This window comes from Somniosus microcephalus, chromosome 13 (genome assembly GCF_052327205.1).
Source record: "Somniosus microcephalus isolate GS21.2 chromosome 13, FLI_Smic_1.0, whole genome shotgun sequence".
Classification (NCBI taxonomy): Eukaryota; Metazoa; Chordata; class Chondrichthyes; order Squaliformes; family Somniosidae; genus Somniosus; species Somniosus microcephalus.
In genome coordinates this window covers 66693814-66714242 of record NC_140999.1, presented here as the reverse complement: position 1 = coordinate 66714242, position 20429 = coordinate 66693814, and the positions used below count along the sequence as shown (strand labels likewise).

Sequence of the window (20429 nt, the reverse complement as noted above, 5' to 3'; positions counted from 1 at the left end):
GGCCAACATTCCATTTACCTTCCCAATTACTTGCTGTACTTGAATGCTAACTTTTTGTGTTTCCTGTACAAGGACCCCCAGATCCCTCTGTAGTGCAGCATTAGACAGTCTCTATTTAAAAATATAATTTGCTTTTTTATTTTACCTACCCGTGGATAACCTCACATTTTCCCACATTGTACTCCATCTGCCAAATTTTTACCAACTCACTTTACCTATCCATATCCCTTTGCAGACTGTGTCCTCCTCATAATTTGCTTTCCCAGTTATCTTTGTATCATTAGCAAATTTGGCTACATTACACTCTGTCACTTCATCCAAGCCATTAAAATAGATTGTAAATAGTTAAGGCCCCAGCACTGATCTCTGTGGCACCCCACTAGTTACAGTTTGCCAACTGGAAAATGACTTATTTTCCCTGACTTTGTTTTCTGTTAGTTAGCCAATCTTCTATCCATGCTAATATATTACCCCCAACCCCGTGAGCTCTTCTCTTATGCAGTAACCTTTTATGTGGCACCTTATCGAATACCTTCTGGAAATCCAAATACAGTACATCTACTGGTTCCCCTTTATCCACCCTGCACGTTACATTCTCAAAGAACTCTAATAAAGTGTCAAACATGATTTCCCTTTCATACAATTAAGCAGAGTCAACATGGCTTTATTATGATGTTCTAAATGTCCTGCTATTACTTCCTTAATAATGGATTCCAGCATTTTCCCTTTTGCCTCCCTCCTTTCTTGAATAGGGGTGTTACGTTTGTGGTTTTCCAATTCACTGGGACCGCTCCAGAATCCAGGGAATTTTGGTAGATTACAACCAACGCATCTGCTACCTCTGCAGCCACTTCTCTTAGACCCTACGATGCAGGCCATCAGGTCCAGGGGACTTGTCAGCCTTTAGTCCCATTAGTTTGCCTAGTCCTTTCTCTCTCTAGTGATAATCATTGTTTTAAGTTCCTCCCTCCCTAAAGCCCCTTGATGATCAATTATTATTGGAATGCTTTTAGTGTCTTCTACCCTGAAGACTGATACGAAATATTTGTTCAAAGTCTCTCCCATTTCCCTGTTTCCCATTATTAATTACCCAGCTCAACCTTTAAGGGACCAATGTTTACTTTAGCTACTCTCTTCCTGTTTATATACCTGTAGAAGCTCTTGCTGTGTTTTTATGTTTTTCTAGTTTACACTCATAATTTATCTTCTCCCTCTTTTTTTAGTCATCTTTTGCTGGTTTCTAAAAATTTCCCAATCCTCTGGCCTACCACTAATCTTTACAATATTGTATGCCTTTTCGTTCAATAAGATACCATCCTTAACTTCCTTAGTTAGCCACGGATGGTCCATCCTTCTCATAGTCTTTCTTTCTCACTGGAATAAATGTTGGAGAGTTATGAAATATCTCCTTAAATGTCTGCCACTGCTTATCTACTGTCTTACACTTTAATCTATTTTCCCAGTCTACTTTAGCCAACTCTATCTTCATACCTTTGTAATTGCCTTTATTTAAGTTTAGGACACTAGTTTCAGACCCAAGTTACTCATCCTGAAACTCCTATCATGCTATGATCACTGTTCCCTAGAGGATCCTTTTACTATGAGATTATTAATTAATCCTGTCTCATTATACATTACCAGATCTAAAATAGCCACCTCCCTAGTTGGTGCCACAACATATTGTTCTAAGGAACCATCCCAAATACAATCTATGAACTCTTCCTCAAGAAAACCTTTGCCAATTTGATTTGTCCAATCTACATGAAGATTAAAATCACCTATGATTATCACAGTACCTTTCTTACAAGCCCCTATTATTTCTTTATTTATACTCTGTCCTACATTGTAGCTACTGTTGGGGGGATTATAGACTACTCCCACCAGTGACTTCTTTCCCGTATTATTTCTTGTCTCCACCCAAACTGATTTCTACATCCTGCTTTTCTGAGCCAATATCATTTCTCACCACTGCACTGATCTCATCCTTTATTAACAGAGCTATCCCACCTCCTCCTCCTTTCTGCCTATCCTTCTGAAATGTCAAATACCCCATAATATTCAGTTCCCAGCCTTGGTCAAAAGTGGCAGTCAGATAAATCAATGGTTTAAATCAAACATGCCCACAGTAAATAATAATTCTAATAGGTCAAAGAGCATTAAAAAAACAAGCCTGAATGCTTTGTGTCTTAATGCGAGGAGCATTCGTAATAAGGTGGATGAATTAGCTGCGCAAAAAGAGGTAAACGATTATGATTTGATTGGGATTACGGAAACATGGCTCTAGGGTGGCCAAGGCTGGGTACGCAACATCATATATTCAATATTCAGAAAGATAGGCAAAAAGGAAAGGGAGGTGGGATAGCATTGCTGGTTAAAGAGGGGATTAACACAATTGTAAGGAAGGATATAAGCTCTGATGATGTGGAATCTGTATGGGTAGAACTGAGAAATACCAAGGGGCAGAAAATGTTAGTGGGAGTGGTATATAGACCTCCAAACAGTAATGCGGAGGTTGGGGATGGAATTAAAAGGAAAATTAGAGAAGCATGCAATAAGGGTACAGCAGTCATCATGGGTGACTTTAACCTACATATAGAGTGGGCTAACCAAATTAGTAACAATACTGTGGAGGAGGAATTCCTGGAGTGTTTATGGGGTGGTTTCCTGGACCAATATGTCGAGGTACCAACCAGAGATCAGACCATCTTAGACTGGGTATTATGTAATGAGAAAGGATTAATTAGCAATCTTGTTGTACGAGGCCCCTTGGGTCGGAGCGATCATAATATGATCGAATTCTTCATTAAGATGGAGAGTGAAGTAGTTGACTCAGAGACAAGGGTCCTGAATTTAAATAAAGGAAACTACGATGGTATGAGGCGCAAGTTGGGTAGGATTGATTGGGAAATGTCACTCAAAGGGTTGACGGTGGATAGGCAATGGCAAACATTCAAAGACCGCATGGATGAACTCCAGAATTTGTTCATCCCAGTTTGGCATAAAAATAAAACAAAAAAGGTGACTCAACCGTGGCTAACAAGGGAAATTAGGGACAGCATAAGATCCAAGGAGAGGACATATAAATTGGCCAGAAAAAGCAGTAAACCTGAGAATTGGGCACAGTTTAGGATTCAACAATGGAGGACAAAGGGATTAATTAAGAAGGGGAAAATAGAATATGAGAGTAAGCTTGCAAGGAACATAAAAACTGACTGTAAAAGCTTTTATAGATATGTGAAGAGAAAAAGATTGGTGAAGTCAAGCGTAGGTCCCTTGCAGTCAGAATCAGGGGAATTTATAATGAGGAACAAAGAAATGGCAGACCAATTAAATATATATTTTGGTTCTGACTTCTCAAAGGAGGACACAAATAACCTCCCAGAGATGTCGGGGAACATAGGGTCTGAAGAAAGGGAGGAACTGAAAGAAATCAGTATTTGTAGGGAAATGGTGTTAGGGAAATTGATGGGATTGAAGGCCGATAAATCCCCAGGGCCTGATAATCTACATCCTTCGGTACTTAAGGAAGTGGTCCTAGAAATAGTAGATGCATTGCTGATAATCTTCCAACATTCAATGGAATCTGGAACAGTACCCATGGATTGGAGGGTAGCTAATGTTATCCAACTATTCAAAAAAGGTGATAGAGAGAAAATGGGGAATTACAGACCGGTAAGCCTGACATCGGTAGTGGGGAAAATGCTAGAGTCCATTATAAAAGATGTAATAGCAGAGCACTTGGAAAATAGTGACAAGATCGGACAAAGTCAACATGGATTTACAAAAGGTAAATCGTGCTTGACTAATCTACTGGAATTTTTTGAGGATGTAACTGGTAAAATAGATAAGGGAGAACCAGTGGATGTAGTGTATTTGGACTTTCAAAAGGCTTTCGATAAGGTCCCGCATAAGAGATTAGCGTGTAACGTTAAGGCACATGGATTGGGGGCAAGGTATTGACTTGGATAGAGAACTGTTTGGCAGACAGAAAGCAAAGAGTTAGAATAAACGGGTCTTTTTCCGAGTGGCAGGCAGTGACTAGTGGGGTACCGCAGGGATCGGTCCTTGGACATATATTCACAATATATATTAATTGTAGTGTATGTACCTTTAAGAGAGAACTACTTTTACAGCTCCTGTACACTGTAGTACTGGCAGTGACCACACCTGTATATAAGCCTTGAGCATGCCGCTGTACTGTTAGTCTTTAGACTACCCTCCTCCAGTAAACACCTGTTGATTGTTAATTTACAGCCTCCGTCTAGTTATTGGAAAACATCATACTTTAAGAATCACGGATTCAACAGTGGCGACGAGGTTGATTCGAATCTACCTGCAACTCTGCATTTCCTTTCAAGGATTCGCTCCGGGAGGATGGTGGAAGAAAGTCAAGGCCAGAAGCACGGGCGTCGACCACGAGCAACCGCCCAGTCATCCGGCAGAGAGTGAACATCGCAGGGGAGGCTGTTGAGAGCTGGGCTTGGTTCTCCAGCCACGATGATCCAGCAACAGACTGGCAACAGGTACAGCGCAGACCCTTCCCGGACAGCGGCGGCTGGAGCCGACCGACAGCACAGAAAAGGCCGAGCAGCGTCGATGGGGTAAGAGAGAGGGTGAAGTGCAAAGGGCGCAGCCGGGGGTTGAAAACCGAGCAGCGTCAACGGAAAACAAAAAGAGAGAGCGGGTAAAGCAGCAGCCGGGTTCAGGACCGAGTGGCGGCAACGAGAGAGGCACACAGGAGAACGCGCAGAGCACAGCCAGGGCTCAAGGGCTGAACAGCGTCTGCGGGGGAAAGAAAGGAAGCGCGGGAGACGCCATTGAGCCACGGAGAAGAAGGGAGAGCGCGGGAGACGCCATTTGAGAAGCCGCAGTGGAGAAGAAGGGCGAGCGCGGGAAGAAAGGAAAGCACGGGAGACGCCATTTTGTGCCAGCAGAGAAGAAGGGAGAGCGCAGGAGACGCCATTTTAGACAGTTTAATCACACCCAGGGATGCCGAAGAGTGGCAGTATCACTGCGTTCGACAATGAAGTCGAAGATTGGGCGACATATGTGGAACGCATTGAGGTGCACTGCAAGGCAAATGAAGTGCCAGATGCTAGGAAAGCACTGGTTTTGTTGAATTCCATGGGTGCAAAAACTTATGGCTTACTGCGAAACCTAATAACCCCAGAGAAGCCAGTGGATAAGAATTTCGAAAGCATAGTAGAAATCCTACAGGACCACTTAAACCCCACACCGCTGCTGATAGCAGAAAGATTTAAGTTCCACAAAAGGAACCAGCATAAAGACGAAAGTAATGCTGAGTACTTAACGGAACTACGCAAGCTATCGAAACACTGCCAGTTTGGATTGGGACTAGCAGATACGTTAAGGGACAAGTTTGTGTGTGGGCTTCAAAGTGAAGGAACCCAGAAACGGCTTCTATCAGAAAAGGATCTTACGCTGGACAAGGCTTTCAGCATGGCAGTGTCACACGAAGCAGCTGCACGGGGCGCTGCAGAGATACAACGGAGACCGCAAGAATATGGCACCAATGAAATGTCATATGGAGCAGGGAAGTGTTATCGCTGTGGCAGAACAACACATGACCAGAAGGATTGTTGGTTCAAGGACCAAGTGTGCAGACAGTGTGGAAAAGCAGGACACATAGCAAGAGTCTGCAGGTCAGGGAAGAAAACCAGCAGCAAGAAATCTCCACAGGAGAAGTACAAAAAGGTACATAAGGTGATGGACAGTAGTTCAGACGAACAGAAAAGTGATACAGACTCCGGAAGCAAGGAGTTGGGTTGTCTGAAACTACATAAGGTAATCAAAATGGAGGATCACCAGACTATCTGGGTCACGCTCAAGATAGACAGAGTCCAAGTGAAAATGGAATTGGACACAGGATCAGCCCTAACAGTCATAAACCAAAGGGACTACAAGCGGCTATTTTCACATATACCCTTGAAAGCTACAGAGATTGTCTTGAAGGCATACACGAGGTAAAAAGTCTACCCCAAAGGAAAAATAAGGGTGAACGTGATATACAAAGGCAAGGAAATACCCAAAATGGACCTATATGTATTGCCAGATGGAGGACCACCACTACTAGGACGTGAATGGATCCGGAAGATACAATTAGATTGGCATTCCATACAGGCACTGAAGGTTAAGGCCAAAAAGGATGACGACGTCACACCTGGACGACTGTCAAAAATGCTAACTGACGCACAAGAAGTGTTCCAGGAGGGACTCGGAACACTAAAAGGCATAACAGCGACGATTAAAATAGAGGAAAATGCAAGTCCAAAGTTTTTTAAGGCCAGACCGGTGCCTTATGCGATCTGACCAGCTGTTGAAGCAGAGCTGGAAGGGTTGGAACATTCAGGAGTACTGTCCAAAGTAGACTGGAGCGAGTGGGCTACACCCATCGTTCCTGTAATGAAGAGGTCGTTGAGTAATACACCTGGGGAAACAAAGAAGTTCTGCATCTGTGGGGATTTTAAGGTGACAGTGCTTCACACGGTACAATATCCACTCCCACGGATTGAGGATATTTTCGCCTCGCTATCTGGAGGTAAACGCTTTACCAAAATTGATCTGGCCCAGGAGTACCTGCAAATGGAGGTAGAAGAAGCCTCGAAACAATACCTCACGATCAACACTCATAAAGGTCTCTACCAATACAACCGGCTGGTGTTCAGGGTAGCATCGGCTCCGGCTATTTGGCAAAGGGCAATGGATCAATTCCTGCAAGGGATTCCAGGGACCCAGTGTTATTTGGACGACATCCTGGTCACGGGCGAAAATGACAGTGATCACCTCGCCAACCTGGAGAAGGTGCTCACTAGATTAAAGGAATATGGGCTACGAGCTAATCGCCACAAGTGCGAGTTTTTCCAGAAGCAGATCTCGTATTGTGGCCACGTTATTGATGAAGAGGGGTTACATAAGTCCCCTGAAAAGATTGAGGCAGTAGTCAAGGCTCCAGCACCGGAAAATGTGTCACAACTGAGGTCATTCCTCGGGCTGGTGAACTACTACCATAAGTTCTTACCAAATTTGCCTTCAGTATTACACCCACTGAACACCCTACTGCAAACGGGGGTACCATGGAAGTGGAATGACGAATGTAAATGAGCTTTCCAGAAGTGCAAAGAATTGATCACATCAAAAGAGGTGTTGGCCCATTTCAACCCAGCACGACCAATTCGGTTGGCATGTGATGCACCACCCTATGGTATTGGAGCGGTGCTGTCGCACTAATTCCCAGACAGGTTGGCGAGGCCAGTGGCCTTTGCATCTCGGTCACTAACCTCAGCCGAGCGCAACTACGCCCAGATCGACAGGGAGGCCCTCAGCCTAGTATGGGGAGTAAAAAAATTCAACCACTATCTGCATGGGCAGAGGTTCACCTTGCTGACTGACCACCAACCACTTGACTCCATCTTTTATCCAAAGAAGGGCGTTCCGGTGATGACTGCGCAACAGCTACAAAGATGGTCCCTTTTTCTAGGGGCGAACCAATATGAAATAGAGTATAAGGGCACGAAACAGCATGGAAACGCTGATGGGCTATCACGCCTGCCACTGCCTACTGCGGAGGAAGCACCAGCTGTGAACCCTATCGAAATATTTTATTCGTCGATAATTGAACGATTGCCAGTAACTAACGCGGATATAGAGAAGGAGACCCGCAATGATCTGACACTGTCTCGGGTATATGATTTGACGGTGAAGGGATGGCCAGCACATGGCGACTCACTGTTGCCAGCATTCTCATCCAGAAGAGAACAGCTGTCAGTATGCCAGGGGACAGTGAAGTGTGGATCCCGAGTGGTAATTCCACCCAAGTTAAGGGAGAGAGTGCTCAATGAGCTTCACGAAGGCCATCTGGGAGGGGTGAAAATGGAAAGCCTTGCTAGGGCTTATGTGTGGTGGTCGGGGATCGATCAACAAATCGAGGACCTAACAAAGAGCTGCTCAGGATGCCAGAAGGTCCAAAATGCACCACCACATGCCCCTCTACACCCATGGGAGTGGCCCTCCTCTCCATGGCAACGGGTGCATATTGATTTTGCTGGTCCATTCATGGACTCAATGTTCTTAATAGCAGTGGATGCGCACTCGAAATGGCCTGACGTGATCAAAATATCGTCAACCACTACAGAGAAAACGATTGCAGTCCTACGGACCATATTTGCCAGGAACGGCTTGCCAGAGCAGATTTGCTCTGATAACGGACCACAGTTTGTGTCCGAAGAGTTTCGGAAATTTATGAGCAGGAATGGGGTAAGGCATTGCACATCCGCCCCATATCATCCAGCCACAAATGGATTGGCTGAGAGGTTCGTACAAACCTTTAAAAAGGCGATAAGGGCCATGTGCGATGATGAAATTGCACTACAGCATAAGGTGGACAATTTCCTTTTAGCCTACAGAAATGCGACACATGCAGTTACCAACCAGACCCCGGTCATGATGCTCTTTAACCGAAGGTTGAGATCTTGTCTGGATTTGCTCAGACCAAATGTGCGAAGAAATGTTGAGGATAAGCAATTCCAGCGCATCAATGAAAAGCCGACAAGGAGCTTCAATGTAGAACAACCAGCCTTGGCCCGCGACTACCGAACAGAGAAATGGCAACCCGGAACGATATGCACACGGCAGGGGCCATTAATGTACACAGTGGATGTCGGGGAGAACATTGTGAGACGGCACGTTGACCAGATCCTAGCATCACCGGAATGAGTCAACCCCATGTCTCGCGTACCTGGGGATGAACCCGACATACCGGTAGCATCTACCTCAGAAACAGTAGCAGCGGAACCTGATGAACTAACCGACGAAAGGGGGCCAGAATCACCTCCGCACCAAGAACAAGAACCTCAGGAAAGGCGCTATCCAGAAAGGATCAGGAAGCCGCCCCAAAGACTGAATCTATAAATGGACTATTTCAGTTTAATGTGCATGTTAAAGTGTTAACTGTTATTTGAATGTTATGGTTACTGTTAATCTAAAAGGGGAGGAATTGTAGTGTATGTACCTTTAAGAGAGAACTACTTTTACAGCTCCTGTATACTGTAGTACCGGCAGTGACCACACCTGTATATAAGCCTTGAGCATGCCTCTGTACTGTTAGTCTTTAGACTACCCTCCTCCAGTAAACACCTGTTGATTGTTAATTTACAGCCTCCGCCTAGTTATTGGAAAACATCATACTTTAAGAATCACGGATTCAACATTAATGATCAAGACAAGGGAACTAGGTGTAATATCTCCAAGTTTGCAGACGACACAAAGCTGGGTGGTCGTGTGTGCTGTGAGGAGGATGCCGAGAAACTCCAGGTTGATTTGGGCAGGTTGGGTGATTGGGCAGAAGCATGACAGATGCAATTTAACGTGGATAAGTGCGAGGTTATCCACTTTGGTGTCAAAAACAGGGAGGCAGGTTATTATCTGAATGGCAATAGATTGGGAGAAGGGGAAGTGCAACGAGACCTGGCTGTCCTTGTGCACCAGTCGCTGAAGGTAAGCATGCAGGTGCAGCAGGCGGTTAAGAAGGCAAATGGTATGTTGGCCTTCGTAGCGAGAGGGTTTCAGTACAGGAACAAGGATTTCTTGCTGCAGTTGTACAGGGCCTTGGTGAGACCACATCTTGAGTATTGTGTGCAGTTTTGGTCGCCTTATCTGAGGAAGGATGTTCTTGCCATGGAAGGAGTTCAGCGATGATTCACCAGGCTGATACCTGGGATGGCAGGAATGACGTATGAGGAGAGATTGGGTCGATTGGGCTTATACTCACTGGAGTTTAGAAGAATGAGAGGGGATCTCATTGAAACTTATAAAATTCTGACAGGACTGGACAGACTAGATGCAGGAAGGATGTTCCCGATGGTCGGGGAGTCCAGAACCAGGGGTCACAGTCTAAGGACAAGGGGTAAGCCATTTAGGACAGAAATGAGGAGGAATTTCTTCACCCAGAGAGTGGTGAACCTGTGGAATTCTCTACCACAGAAGGCAGTAGAGGCCAATTCATTAATTATATTCAAGAAGTAGTTGGATATATTTCTTAAGGCTAAAGGGATCAAGGGATATAGCAGGGACAGGGTACTGAATTTGGATGATCAGCCAGGATCGCATTGAATGGCAGAGCAGGCTCGAGGGGCCAAATGGCCTACTCCTGCTCCTACCTTCTAAGTTTCTATGTTTCTATGTCACCATGCACCCACGTTTCTGTAATGGCTATCAGATCATGGTCATTTATTTCTATTTTTGCCGTCAACTCCTCTATCTTGTTACGAATGCTGCATGCATTCAGATAGAGCTTTAAATTTTTTCTTTACCATTTTTACCCACTCTGAAACTATTTGCTTGTGCATGCTTATGTTTGTACGCTCTGTATCCTGTCACATTCTGGTTATCATTTCCCCTATTGCTACCCTGCACTATTGCCTTCTCCTTTCTCTGACATTCTAAATTTCCCTTCACCTGAACACCCCTCCCCCCCTCCCACTATTAGTTTCAGTCTAGGTAGTGTCTAGCCTTTTGCCCATCATTGCAAACACTGAACTGGAAGTGCAGATGGTCTAACGTGGGTTGGTCTCTGGCTATATAGCAGATAATGTGTGATCTCCAGTGTCTATTCAGGATTTTTGTTTCTCCTTGGAGATGATATATGGCTGACCAGGTTGGAAAGTGGGTCAGGAAAAAGCTGTCTGCTAACAATGTCTCATTTCCCAATAGAGAAACGCAGGAGCACAGGTGACCATGAGGGAACATTGTTGAGTGCGCCTGGTCCCATCATTTTCTTGGAAGGTGAGAATCATCTGTCTAAGAAGCTGCTTGAAGAGAATGGTAAGTGGAGGCTCTTCAATAGGCCACTGTGAACCCTTCCAAATATAACATCTTGTGTCTCCCAATAGATGCTGCTGGGTCTCCTTCTCGGTTTCTGCGTGGAGCAGCCATTGGCTTCATGGTGGTGGCTCTGTCGCTGTTGGTGGTGATGGCTGCAGTGTACAGGATGAAGAAACCAAGAGCTCTCTCTTCCCAATGTAGTGAGATTGAACTGTAGACCTGAACAAATAAACCAGCTGGACAGATGTGTGCCTTTTGGGTGTTGATGTGAATCATGAAATGGCTAGTAGCAAATCCTAGGTACACTAGTAGTAAAAATTAATCCCACTGCTGACTGGAGGGACAAGGTGTAAACTGAGGGAAGCTTTACTGTCAGACATGGTAACAATCTAATCCAGCACTCCTTGGGGGAGAAATTCAGTAGGTTGCGCCACCCGTTAGCGCATTAAGTTAGCGCTAAGTGGGTCGCAAGGCAACTGGCGCCCGGGCGCGGCACTGTCCACGCCTCCCGCTAAATTCCGCGGGGCGTTAGTGGTAGCGCTAACCGTTAGCACTGCGCCGCTACCGATGACATCATCGGTGTGCGCAGCGCACCGCTGACACCCCAGCCGCGATATTTGGCAGCGCCCCCTGATTTACCACCGGACGCTATGTCCGACTGGTTCAGGGGGGCCTACCTGCGGCCGGGGAGGCGCAAATTAAAGGAGAGTTGCAGGGCGGCCATTTTTGTTGTTGGCCGCCTGCCAGCACCTGCCTGCGCTCCCGTCCCCGGCCTTCTGACACCCCCCTGCCCCCCCCGCGGAGTGCCGGCTGCGTTCCAAGAGCCCGGCACTTCTCTTCGGTGCCGGGCTCTTTTGCTTGCACTCCCGATCCTCGGGGGCCCAGCTGGGCCCCAGATCGTGTTGCGCAAGGCCCCTCCCCTTTAAGAAGGGGAGGAAGGCCTGCAATACCGCAGCGCGACGTGCCGCAGCATGTGGCGCTGCGGCATGTTGTGCCACGATATTCAGTCGCAGCGCCCCAAGAGGGATGCAGGGCACCTCCAGTAGCGCCGCGCTTCCCTTTGGGGCACTACCACTCAATTTCCGGCAGGCAGCCGCGAATGCTTCCGGGGCGCATCGTTTAGCGCCCTGGCGAGGCTGCTGCCCCAAATGGGGCTATACTCAATTTCTACCCCCTTGTGTCTAGTTGATGTTGGTTGAGGTTAGGCCCCCCTGCCCCCCCCACCCCCCGCAAAAGAAAGCCCTGGCTTTTGTCAGCTGCCAAGGTGGGGGGGCGTTGGGAAATCCTTTTGCTCTAAAGAATTTCCTGATTACAATATGCATTAGTACTTAACATTGATTTGCGCTGCACTCAACTTCTAACCAATTTTCTTTGTTTTTTAAGGATTACATCTTAGATTGACTTGGATCCTGGGAAAGAATGTATGGGTAACTTGGTTTGTTCTATGCAAAAGCAGGAGTATGGCACAGGATCAAGATGTCTTAAATTAAGACACCACCAAGGCTGCTGCAGTGGTGCCTCTGAGAAACTTCACCTATCTTGTCTACAAGGGTAGTACTTACTTTCTCCTTTCTTATTTCTCCCCTTCTCCCTCCTTCCCTGCAGCTGCCTGTTTGCCATGTGCCTATGATGGACTGCGGGCTGAGTAATTTTATGCTTAGTGTGCTAATTGTTTGGCGTGGCACCTCAAGTGAACAGTTGAGGACTTTTTCTACAGATGCTCAGGCTCCTGCCTGTAGGTCTAGCAGACCTTTAGTGGAACAGTACTTTTCTTTGGACTGGGTTCGGGATTGATGGCAAGAACTGAGCCGCAGCTTCATTGATCTCATTAGACCCAACACCAATGTCCGGCTCGTCACAGTGAAGCAGTGCCCTGCAGTGGGACATGGCTGGCATGGACATAGATGATGGTGGCCATGTCTCATCCACTGCCTACATGGCAGAACTGTCTAGGGCTTCAGCTGCTATGATTATCGCATTAGTCCCAACCACATTACAGCCAGCCACCTTACCAGCTGCGTGTATGAAGGGTAAATGTCTCCCTTTTCCTTAAGGGCAAGTGTGACAGTAGAAAATAACATGCATGTGGAGCTCACTGATGCCCATTTGTAGTCTGCCCTCTGGCTCCTCTTCTACATGGGGTGAGAACCATAGCCTGGAAGCTGAATCTAGAAATTGTGAATATGAAGAAATGTATTTTAGCAGCTCGATGTTGTACGAAGGACTCCGGGGGGCGGCGGGGGGGAGTTGCTCCGGTTGCTTTGCACCTCCCGTTCGCGCCCTAAGAGGGCAGTAATGGGGTTCAAAGCAACTAATGCCCGGGCACGGCGTTTATTGCACCGCTCGCGAAATTGAGCAGATTTTGCAGAGGCACTCAACACTTTCACCACGATCTCCTGCGCCCGCAGATCGTGACATCAGTCGAGTGTGCAACGCCCCGGCAGTGCCCTGGACTGGATACTGAGTGGCTCCACCTGCTGCTAGCAATGACAGTTTGAGGGGAACCTTTTGCAGTCGGGAAGGGACTGGGGAGCGCTATTGAAAGGCGACCGCTTCCTGCCTTTTTTGTCTGACATTTTTGCACCACGCATTCAGAGTGACTTCTGGAAAGATTCAATGCTGTGTGAAGGAGTTTTGGGTAATAAGCAGCACTTTGCAGTATCATTTTGATTTAACCTTCCTTGCATCGATTTTAGAAGAGACTATGGGGGCTACACTCTGAGCTCATTCCCAAGGCCTCTCCATTGTTCTTTCCAGCAGATTTGATGTACAGATCTTTCAAGGCTGGAATGAGCAGGGTGTGCAGGATGGAGAGCAAGATCGACAGACCCCTTTAAGAACTGGCCAGTGCCCCTGTGTCTGTTCCATTGCTAACTGACATCACATGAGCTTTGCCAGCGCACTGAGGTAGCGCCTTGCTCCTTGGTGTTAGCGCCTTAAGACAGGTGTGTAGTGCCTGATTTAGCGCTCCAATCACCTCCAGGGGCATTAGAAGCCACGTTTGCAGTCTGAGGCGATGATTTGCACCAGGTGCTAAACTTTGCGCCCGGCTGATAATTGCGCCCCAAACGGCGATCCCAAATTCCTTCCCCGCACCGCCCCCCACCCCAGGAGTTTAGATTGCAATGGTCCAGATTTTGTGGACAAAATGCTGTGTGAACAGATTCTGCTGATAATGTAAAAATTGGCCAGCAAAGATACTCCATGAATTTCAAATCCCCACCAGTTGCTGATTGATTTGTGCCTCTCCACCATTAGTTTTGCATAAATGGCATCTTTCCCTTAACCTGCCTGTGCTTTTAATAATGTTGCTGCATTTGTATATTTGCCAGAGTTCAGTCTCTTGTGTAAGTACCCTTTTAATGACTGATCCCCTCTATGGCCCAGATAGTGAACAAAATGTAGAGTCTCATTCCTTCACATTGTGAATTGTTCCACATTTTACAAATTATTGCTTTGCCTCTTCTGATCTGACATTGAATTTACCCTCTCTAATTCATAGAAACATAGAAACATAGAAGATAGGAGCAGGAGTAGGCCATTCGGCCCTTTGAGCCTGCTCCACCATTCAATGAGATCATGGCTGATCATCCAAATTCAGTACCCTGTCCCTGCCTTCTCCCCATATCCCTTGATCCCTTTAGCCTTAAGAAATATATCCATCTCTTTCTTGAATATACTTAATGAACTGGCCTCCACCGCCCTCTGTGGCAGAGAATTCCACAGGTTCACCACTCTCTGGGTGAAGAAATTCCTCTTCATTTCAGTCCTAAATGGCTTACCCTTTATTCTTAGTTTATGACCCCTGGTTCTGGACTCCCCGGCCATCAGAAACATCCTTCCTGCATTTAGTCTGTCCAAGCCTGACAGAATTTTATAGGTTTCGATGAGATCCCCTCTCAATCTTCTAAACTCCAGTGAGTACAAGCCCAATCGACACAATCTCTCCTCATACGTCATTCCTGCCATCCCAGGTATCAGCCTGGTGAATCTTCGCTGCACTCCTTCCATGGCAAGAACGTCCTTCCTCAGGTAAGGCGACCAAAACTGCACACAATACTCAAGGTGTGGTCTCACCAAGGCCCTGTACAGCTGCAGCAAGACATCCTTGTTCTTGTACTCGAACCCTCTTGCTACGAAGGCCAACACACCATTTGCCTTCTTAACCGCCTGCTGTACCTGCATGCTTACCTTCAGCGACTGGTGCACAAGAACACCCAGGTCTCTTTGCACTTCCCCTTCTCCCAATCTATTGCCATTCAAATAATAATCTGCCTTCCTGTTTTTGCCACCAAAGTGGATAACCTCACATTTATCCACATTATAGTGCATTTGCCATGTTTCTGCCCAATCACCCGACCTGTCCAAATCGTACTGGAGTTTCACGACATCCTCCTCACAGCTTACCCTCCCACCCAGCTTTGTGTCATCTGCAAATTTGGAGATATTACATCCAATTCCCTCGTCCAGATCATTAATATATGTTGTGAACAGCTGGGGTCCTAGGACCGATCCTTGCGGTACCCCACTAGTCACTGCCTGCCACTCGGAAAACGACCCGTTTATTCCAACTCTTTGCTTTCTGTCTGCCAACCAGTTCTCTATCCAAGTCAATACCTTGCCCCCAATCCCATGTGCCTTAATTTTGCACGCTAATCTCTTATGCGGGACCTTATCGAAAGCCTTCTTCAAGTCCAAATACACCACATCCACTGGTTCTCCCTTATCTATTTTACCAGTTACATCCTCAAAAAATTCCAGTAGATTAGTCAAGCATGATTTACCTTTTGTAAATCCATGTTGACTTTGTCCGGTCCAGCCACTGCTTTCCAAGTGCTCTGCTATTACATCTTTTATAATGGACTCTAGCATTTTCCCCACTACCGATGTCAAGCTTACCGGTCTATAATTCCCCGCCTTTTCTCTACCACCTTTTTTGAATAGTGGGGTAACATTAGCTACCCGCCAATCCATGGGTACCGTTCCAGAGTCTATCAAGTTCTGGAAGATGACCAGCAATGCATCTAATATTTCTAGGGCCATTTCCTTAAGTACGCTGGGATGTAGATTATCAGGCCCTGGGGATTTATCGGCCTTCAGTCCCATCAATTTTCCTAACACCATTTCCCTACAAATACTGATTTCTTTCAGTTCCACACTTTCATCAGACCCTATGTTCCCCGGCATCTCTGGGAGGTTATTTGTGTCCTCCTTTGTGAAGACAGAACCAAAATATGTATTTAGTTGGTCCGCCATTTCTTTGTTCCCCATTATAAATTCCCCCGATTCTGACTGCAAGGGACCTACGCTTGATTTCACCAATCTTTTTCTCTTCACCTATCTATAAAAGCTTTTACAGTCAGTTTTTATGTTCCCTGTAAGCTTACTCTCATATTCTATTTTCCCTTTCTTAATTAATCCCTTTGTCCTCCTTTGTTGAATCCTAAACTGCTCCCAATCCTCAGGATTATTGGTTTTTCTGGCCAATTTATATGCCCACTCCTTGGACCTTCTGCTATCCCTAATTTCCCTTGTTAACCACGGTTGGGTCACCTTTTTTGTTTTATTTTTATGCCAAACTGCGATGAACAAATTCTGCAGTTCATCCATTCGGTCTTTGAATGTTTGCCATTGCCAATCCACTGTCAACCCTTTGAGTGCCATTCCCCAATCAATCCTACCCAACTCGCTCCTCAGACCATCGTAGTTTCCTTTATTTAAATTGAGGACTCTTGTCTCTGAGTCAACTACTTCATTCTCCATCTTAATGAAGAATTCGATATTATGATCGCTCCGACCCAAGGGGCCTCGTACAACAAGATTGCTAATTAATCCTTTCTCGTTACATAATACCCAGTCTAAGATGGCCTGATCTCTGGTTGGTTCCTCGACATATTGGTCCAGGAATCCATCCCGTAAACACTCCAGGAATTCCTCCTCCACAGTATTGTTACTAATTTGGTTGGCCCAATCTATATGTAGATTAAAGTCACCCATGATGACTGCTGTGCCCCTATTGCACGTTTCTTTAATTTCCCTTTTAATGCCATCCCCAACCTCCGCCTTACCGTTTGGAGGTCTATATCCCACTCCCACTAATGTTTTTTTCCCCTTATTATTTCTCAATTCTACCCATACAGATTCCACATCATCAGAGCTAATATCCTTCATTGCAATTGTATTAATCCCTTCTTTAACCAGTAATGCTACCCCACCTCCCTTTCCTTTTTGCCTATCTTTCCTGAATATCGAATACCCCTGGATGTTGAGTTCCCAGTCTTAGCCATCCTTGAGCCACGTTTCCGTAATCCCAACCAAATCATATTTGTTTACCTCTATTTGCGCAGCCAATTCATCCACCTTATTACAAATGCTCCTCGCATTAAGACACAAAGCCTTCAGGCTTGTTTTTTTAACGCTCTTAGACCTATTAGAATTATTATTTACTATGGCCATGTTTGATTTAAACCGTTGATTTCTCTGACTGCCACTTTTGTTTTTCTCCTTCCTATCTTTTGCTTTTATCGCTGTTTTCCTTTCCTCTCTCTCCCTGCTCAGGTTCCCAACCCCCTGCCATTTTAGTTTAAACCCCCCCGAACACTCCCCCTAGGACATCGGTCCTGGCCCTGCCCAGGTGCAAACCGTCCCGTTTGTACTGGTCCCACCTCTCCCAGAACCGGTTCCAATGTCCAAGGAATTTGAATCCCTCCTCCTTGCACCATTCCTCTAGCCACGTATTCATTTGAAATATCCTCCTATTTCTACTCTGACGAGCACGTGGCACCGGTAGCAATCCTGAGATTACTACCTTTGAGGTCCTATTTTTTAATTTACCTCCTAACTCCCTATATTCTGCTTTTAGGACCTCATCCCATTTTATACCTCTATCGTTGTTGCCTATGTGCACCACGACAACTGGCTGTTCGCCCTCCCCCTCTAAAATGTTCTGCAGCCGCTCCGAGATGTCCTTGACCCTAGCACCAGGGAGGCAACACACCATCCTGGAGTCTCGATTGCGGCCGCAAAAACGCCTATCTGTTCCCCTTACAATTGAGTCCCCTATCACTATAGCTCTTCCACTCTTTTTCCTCCCAGCCTGTGCAGCAGAGCCACCCATGGTGCCAGGAAGTTGGCTGCTGCTGCCTTCCCCTGATGAGTCATCCCCCCCAACAGTATTCAAAGTGGTATATCTGTTGGAGAGGGGGATGGCCGCAGGGGATTCCTGCACTACCTGCCTGCGCCTCTTACTCTGCATGCTGGTCACCCATTCCCTTCCTGCCTGTACACCCTTTACCTGCGGTGTGACCAACTCGCTAAATGTGATATTCACGACGTCCTCAGCATCGCGAATGCTTCAAAATGAATCCATCCGCAGCTCCAGTGTCGCAATGCGGTCTGTCAGTAGCTGCAACTGGACACACTTCCCGCACACATGGTCGTCAGGGATGCAGGAAGCATCCCTGATTTCCCACATAGAGCAGGAGGAGCACACTACGGGGCTTGGCTGTCCTGCCATGACTTACCCTTTAACTAATTAATTAAAATTAAATGAATCCCACCAATTTCACTACAGTTAAATGATACACTTAAGGGCCCTGGTTTACAAACTGTCCCCGCTACACCACAGAGACCTTAAAAACTATAAACCACAGACTTAAAGTTTTAAAACGAGAGAAATACTCCAACCAATCACCTACCTGTTTTGTGGTGACGTCACACCTCGAATACTTTTTACCTCTCTCCTTCCATGAGATTGGAGATTGGTACGCCTACCTGAGCCTCTGGGGCCTTTTGTAGTCGCTCTGCCGCTCTGCTCCGCCTGCCGCCGCTGCCGATGCCGCACCATCGTTCTCAGTTAATTTTTTAATCCTCTAATCAAGGAGGTGCACCTGTTGTTCACCCAGGGTCCTGTTGTCCTCACCACGCTGGTTATCACCTCACACTTCCACCAACTTGGTTGGCAAAATTTAAAAAAAACTAAAGTCTAAAGCCTAGTGTCAGGAGTGACCACAACACAGTCCTTGAGAAGATGAAGTCCCCTCTTCACTATAGACACCCTCCATTGTGGTACTGTGACTGTGTTAAATGTGATAGATTCAGAACAGATCTAGCAGCTCAAAACTGGGCGGCTACACGGCACTGTGGGCCATCGGCAGTAGCAGAATTTTATTCCACCACAGTCTGTAACCTCATGGCCCGGCATATCAATCACTTTACCATTAACATCAAGCCAGGCGACCAACCATGGTTCAATAAGGAGTGTAGAAGAGCATGCCCGGAGCAGCACCAGGCGTACCTAAAAATGAGGTGCCAACCCAGGGAAATTGCAACACAGGACTATATGCATACTGAAGCAGCATGTTATCGACAGAGCTAAGCAATCCCACAACCAATGGATCAGATCAAAGATCTGCAGTCCTGCCACATCCATTTGTGAAAAGTGGTGGACAATTAAACAACTAACGGTGGGGAGGAAGAGGAGGCTCCATGAACAATCCCATCCTCAAGGATGGCAGAGCCCAGCATCTGACTGCAAAAGCCAAGGCTGAAGCATTTGCAACGATCTTCAGCTAGAAGTGCCAAGTGGATGATCCATCTCGGCTTCCACCTGAGGTCCCCACCATTACAGAAGCAAGTCTTCAGCCAATTTGAATCACGCTCCGTGATATCAAGAAATGGCTGAACATACTGGATACAGCAAAGGCTATGGGCCCCGACAATAATTGGTGCTGTTGTGCTGAAAACTTGTGTTCCAGAACGAGCCGCATATCTAGCCAAGCTCTTCCAATATATAGTTCCAACACCGGGATCTACCTGACAATGTGGAAAATTGCCCAGGTAGGTCAAGTCCACAAAAAGCAGGACAAATCCAATCTGGCCAATTACCGCTAGAACAGTCTACTCTAAATCATTAGCAAAGTGTCGTCAACAGTGCTATCAAGCGGCACTTACCAAAAATATGCTCACCGATGCTCAGGTTGGGTTCTGCCAGGAACACTCGGCTCCAGACAGTAAAACTGAAGTCAATTGGAATCATGGGGAAAACTCTCAACTGGCTGGAGTCATACCTAGTACAAAGGAAGATGGTTGTGGTTGTTGGAGGCCAATCATCTCAGCCCCAAGACATCGCTGCAGGGGCTCCTCGGGACAGTGTCCTAGGCCCTAATATCTTCAGCTGCTTCATCAATGACCTTCCCTCCATCATAAGGTCAAAAGTGGGGATGTTTGTTGATGACTGCCCAGTGTTCAGCACTATTCAGAACTCCTCAGATAATGATGCAGTCCATGCCCGCATGCATCAAGACCTGGACAATATTTAGGCTTGGACTGATAAGTGGCAGGTAACATTTGCACGACACTAGTGCCAGGCAATGACTATCGCCATCAAGAGAGAGTATAACTGTTAGATCCGTGTATTTTGATGTTGTGTGTCCTTCAATAACTAGGCACGAGACTGCAGGGAACAATCAACAGGTATTTACTGGATGAGGGTTACTCTAAAACTAAACGTACAGATCCGTACTCAGGGTTTATATACAGGTGTGGTCACTGCCGGTACTACAGTATACAGGAGCTGTAAAAAGTAGTTC

The 20429-nt window shown here is 46.3% G+C and overlaps 1 pseudogene; it reads left to right on the top strand.

Annotated features, from left to right (window-relative positions):
* Positions 1–11085, top strand: part of LOC147108395 (zona pellucida sperm-binding protein 4-like) — a 36421-nt pseudogene extending 25336 nt beyond the window's left edge.
* Positions 11086–20429: the final 9344 nt, after the last annotated feature.